Raw genomic sequence first — 5,740 nt, forward strand, 5'->3', positions numbered from 1 at the left:
AAGACTGAGGTAATAATGGACCAGACTCAAGCTCACTACAAGCAACCTATAAAAGTGGTTACTTGGCTCCACTGATGGGTCAATTTTGTTATGTTATTCATTAAAGTGTGGCCCTTACAGCTACTGTTCAAGATAAAGTCCTTTTCTTTTCTTTTACCTTTCAATTAGAATTTTTCCTGCAAATTCATGATTTAGCTTAATTCCCATTTTCATTATAGCAATAATCCATATTAGCTGGTGATATCCACGTTCCACAGACACATATGAGGCTGAACACTTGGGTACTGAATAAGTACACAAGTATTCAAACAGCCCCAGGACACGAGCCTTAACACCAATGTTCCTGGTTAAGGACCATGCTTGTCAAACATTTTCCACTTCAATATACACCCAATGTACACCCAACACTCACTCCAGACACCTCTGTTACAAATTATTTCCTAAAATTTTTTATAAAAAGCCACAGATTTTAGGACCTGGGATTTAGCTCAGTGGTGCCGCCACCTGCCTTGCAAGCACAAGGTCCCAAGTTCCATCCCCGGTACCAAAAACAAAACAAAACAAAACAAAAAACAATAAATTTTAGCAAATGACAGAAAGTCTTTGATGTCTTTCAAATCAAAACCCAAATTTTATGTTGAAAAAGTATACAGCATGAACTAAACTATATTTCCTCTTTTTTCTCCCTCCAAATCTCTTATTCTTCCTTTTTCTCTCTTTTTCTTAATCTCAAGTATTTATTTTTGATGAACTTGGTATTCAGCTATCCATAAACCTGAAAGAAGCAATATGGTAAACTAGTTAAAGTCCATTCTAAAGTCAGGACTTTCTGTTTACAGATAATCCTGACACCTTGATATACTGAGGCATAGGATAAAGTGAGTAATTTAAATGCCCATGCTTCCAAACGTCCCTTCCTGTGGTACACCTTCACCCACATATTCCTATGGATTGACTATCCGCAAAAGGTGCTCAATGATATGATTATTTGAAATCTATTACCAGGGAAGGAAAGGAACAAAGAAAACCTTTTGTACAGCTGGTTCATCATTCAAAGTCATCCTACCTTAAAATCTCAACTAGTTAAAAGATAATAGGAGGGAGAAATTTCCTTGAGTACTTAGACCTTATTAGTAGACAGTGCTATATATCATATTTCAACAAAAACAAAAGCATATTATAAAACTAATTTTATTTGAAGATTGAATTTCTTTCGCTCTCATCATATCCAGGTATTAAATCCACAATGTCCAAAATGATAAGAACAATTAATTATCAAATTTGTGTCTTGTCAATTAAGCATTGACCAATTCTTTCTCACTGGGTAGTTGTGACGTATAATATGATGAGTGTAAAATACTTAGAGTATAATAAGTAGTCAGTAACTTTTAACCAATTATTAAATTATTATTCTAGATGTTTTTAGATGTTTTTTCTTACACATACCTTTTCTTCCAGAGAACATCACAGCTAATTTTTCCTCCATTTTAGAGTTCATAGCCCTTCTCATTGTGTATTTTCAAATATATCTTATGCTTTCCAGCTTGTTCCTTGTCTAAAAAGTAGTCTCTGTATATATTTCACAGGTTTAGAAGGACCTTATCTCAATTTGATAAAACCTATTTTTGACAAACCTACTCTCAATATCACATTAGATGAGGAAAAACTGAAAAGTTTTTCTCTAAAATTAGGAACAAGACAAATATGTTCACTACCACCACTCATGTTCAACATAGTACTCAGAACATTAGCAAGAACAATTATGCAAGAATAAGAAGTGAAAAGGATATATATATATATATATATATATATATATATATATGAATGAAAGGAAGAAGTCAAATTTTCATTATTTGCATATAACACAATCCTCGTGATCCTTTACATAGAAGACACAAAAAGTTCCATCAAAAGAATCCTAGAGGCAGCTCTCCTGGATTCCCCGCTGTGCTGGAGCCTCATAGCTTGGTCTGGTCCAAACTATGTTTTGCAACCAGTATGACAATGATGTTGCTGTCTGGAGCCCTCAGGGCAGGATTCATCAAATTGAATATGCAATGGAAGCTGTTAAACCAGGTTCTGCCACAGTTGGTCTGAAATCAAAAACCCATGTAGTGTTGGTTGCATTGAAGAGGGCACAGTCAGAGCTTGCAGCTAACCAGAAAAAAATTCTCCATGTTGACAACCATATTGGTATCTCTATTGCCAGACTTACTGCTGATGCTAGACTCTTATGTAATTTTATGCTACCAGGAGTGTTTGGATTCCAGATTTGTACTTGACAGACCACTTCCTGTGTCTTGTCTTATATCTCTAATTGGAAGCAAGACCCAGATACCAACACAACAGTATGGCCGGAGACCATATGGTGTTGGGCTGCTTATTGCTGGTTATGATGATATGGGCCTTCACATTTTCCAGACCTGTCTGTCTGCTAACTATTTTGACTGCAGAGCTATGTCTATTGGAGCCCATTCTCAATCAGCTTGTACTTACTTAGAGAGACATATTTCTGATTTTATGGAGTGCAATTTAAATGAACTGGTTAAGCATGGGCTGCGTGCCTTACGAAAGACACTTCCTGCAGAGCAAGATCTGACTACCAACAATGTTTCCATTGGAATTGTTGGTAAAGACTTGGAATTCACAATCTATGATGATGATGTTGTGTCTCCATTCCTGGAAGGTCTTGAAGAAAGACCACAGAGAAAGGCACAGCCTGCACAATCTGCTGATGAACCTACAGAAAGAGCTGATGAACCAATGGAACATTAATAAACCAGTCTCTATATGTATCATCAAATATGTCAGAATGCAGGAACACGTACTGATGACAGTAATCTGTACTATGAACCAAAAGTTGCAGTGTTGAATGGTATGTCTTAGGAATCAGTCCAGATATGTTTTTTCCAACCAACCTCTCTGAAACCCTATAATAAGGTGCATTTTTCTTTAAGGGGGCCTGTGTAATCATTTTCTAAAAAGTATAGGTATACCATTGTTTTTATATGAAGAAAATAGTGTCTTTGCAGTTTTAAAGACAACTGTAAAATAAAAGTGTTTCACTTCAAAGAATCCTAGATTTTTATTTAATGGAGGAGAGGTTTATTTTGGCTCACAGTATGTAGAGGTTTCAGTCCATAGTTGGCTGTCTCTGAGGCAAGGTGGTGTGGGGCAGGAGAAACAGCTCATGACATGGCAGTGAGAAGCACAGCAGGATCAAGGGAAGAGGAGGAATTCATATCCCTCTGGCTTCACCTCCTGACATCACACCCAGTAGCTGAATCAGTGCACTAATCCAGGGTTAAGTATCATGACCCCATGATCCTATCATCTTCCAAAGCCCCAGCTATAACCATATGAGGCTTTGAGGGGACATCTAGATATAAAGCATAACAATCCTCCTCTGGCCTCCAAAAGACTCATGTGCATCCTCTTATGCAAAATTCATTTAGTCCACCTCTAAGAGTTGCCAAAGTCCTAACAGTTTCAGCATTGCTGAAAAGTCCAAGTCCAAAGTCTCCTCTGAGATTTAAGGCAAACTCTTAGCTGTGAGCCCTTTTACAAAATAAAAAGAAAGTTAAACACTTCCAACATACAATGGTACAAGATGAACATTCCCATTCCAAAAAGTACAAATAGGGAATAGAAAGGAATAGAACTAAAGCAAGTCCAAAATCCAGCAGGGCAAACATTAAGTCCCATAGTTTCATGTTCAGCATCTGGTGCAATCTGTGGTGAGATGTGAACTCCAAAGGGGTTGGTGGCTCTGCCCCTACAGCACTGCCTGTGGTTGTAGTGCCATGGCTTCTCTCTGGGGCCGGCTCTGCTCCCTCCTTGCAGCATTCCTCAGATGATCCACATTCCTGACTTCTCCAACCTTCTGGGGTCTCCACTGCACCTTCAGCTTTACACTCACAGCTTTGCACACTGCCTGCTCAGGAGCTCACTTCCTGGCCTCCTAGGCCTTCTGCTGAAATCTGGGTGGAAGCCTTTCTGACCCCACAACTCTTGCATTCTGCATGCATCTAAAACCAGCACCACAAGGTCTGCTGCCAGCTGGACCAGTAGCCAGGCTTCCTTCTCCCTTAGCTGTAGGGGTCCAGTATCTGGATCACTGAGCACTCTGAATCCAATCCTGAGGAACAAATTCTCTAGGCCGCCACCATTTTGGGACACAGTGCTCTTGGGCTTTCAAAGCAAAGTAAAGACTCATACAATTAATAGTCAAATTCAGTAGCTTAGCACGATATAAAATCAATATACAAAAATCAATAGTATTCCTGTACACCAATAATAAATTAAATGAGAAATGAGGAAAAAGTATCATTCACAATAGCACCAAGAAAAATGAAATACTTAGGAATTAACCTAAACAAACAAAATACTTCTACAGTGAAAACTACAGTATTCTGTAAAAGGAGATTGAAGAGTACATCAAAAATGGAAAGATATCCCCTGTTTCTGGATAGGCAGTACCAATGTAGTCAAAATGACTGTATTTCTAAAACTGATATACAGATGTATAATCTCAATCAAAATAAAATGGACATTTTTCATAGAAATGGAGAAAATGATCCTAAAATTCATTGAAACAAGAGACACAGAATAGCAAAAACCAATTCTAGGTAACAAGAACACAGCAGGAGGCATCAAAGTTCCAGAATTGATGTTATATTACAAAGCGACAGTGATAAAAACAGCATGGGGCTGTTACAAAAAACAGATGTGTAGATCAATGGAACAGAATAGAGCATGCAGAAAAAAAAACCCCAAAGCACATTCAACTAGTTGATCTTTGACAAAGGGGGGCCAAAAACATACACTGGGAAAAAAGAGTTTCTTTAACAAATGGTGCCAGGAAAACTGGCTATTCATGTGGAGAATATTGGATCTAGAACCATATCTCTCAACATATGCTAAACTAAAATTAAAATGGATCAAAGATTTAAATGTTAAAATGGAAACATTTAATTTGCTGGAGGATAAAATAGGTAAAATTCTTGAAGTCATAGGTACAGACAAGGACTTTCTGAAAAGAACCACAGTTGCACAGGAAATAGTACCGAGAATCAACAAATGGAATGATATGCAATTAAAATGCTTCTGCACAGCAAAAAGCACAACCAACAGAGTGAAGAGACAACCTACAAAATGGGAAAAATTTTGCCAACTACTCCTCAGACAGAAAACGAATATCTGGAATATACGAAGAACTAAAAACAAAATTGCACCCTCCAAAATAAAAGATCCAATCAAAAAATGGGCAAGTGCAATGAATAGACACTTCTCAGAAGAAGTACAAGTGGTCAATAAGTACATGAAGAAATCTTCCAACATCTCTTGCCATTAGAGAAATGCAAATTAAAACAACACTGAGATTCTATCTTATCCCATAAAGAGTGGTTATCTTTTAGAAATAAGTAACAAATGCAGCAAGGCTGTGGGGGGAAAAGGAAACCTTCTACATTGTCAGTGAGAATGTAATCTAGTAAAACCACTATGAAAATCAGCATGGAAATTCCTCAAAAAAGTAAAACTAGAAATTCCATTTGATGCAGCTATTCCCCTTCTATGTATCCTCCCCAAAGAGTTAAAGACATTATATTACAGTCATACATGGATACCCATGTTTATAGCAACACAATTCATAATAGCTTAATCTTGGAAGCAGCATATATGTCCATCAACAGATGAATGGCTAAAAATGTTTGCCATAAAGAAAGATAAATGAGTCATT

The 5,740-nt window shown here is 37.4% G+C and overlaps 1 pseudogene; it reads left to right on the top strand.

The window, feature by feature from the left end:
- The first annotated feature begins 1,982 nt into the window (after window positions 1-1,982).
- Window positions 1,983-3,075, top strand: LOC101709279 (proteasome subunit alpha type-1 pseudogene; annotated as a pseudogene).
- The last annotated feature ends 2,665 nt before the right edge of the window (window positions 3,076-5,740 follow it).

The sequence above is a fragment of the Heterocephalus glaber genome, unplaced genomic scaffold (assembly GCF_053883595.1).
Source record: "Heterocephalus glaber isolate CG9 unplaced genomic scaffold, H.glaber_assembly_v1.0 deba00001613, whole genome shotgun sequence".
Classification (NCBI taxonomy): Eukaryota; Metazoa; Chordata; class Mammalia; order Rodentia; family Bathyergidae; genus Heterocephalus; species Heterocephalus glaber.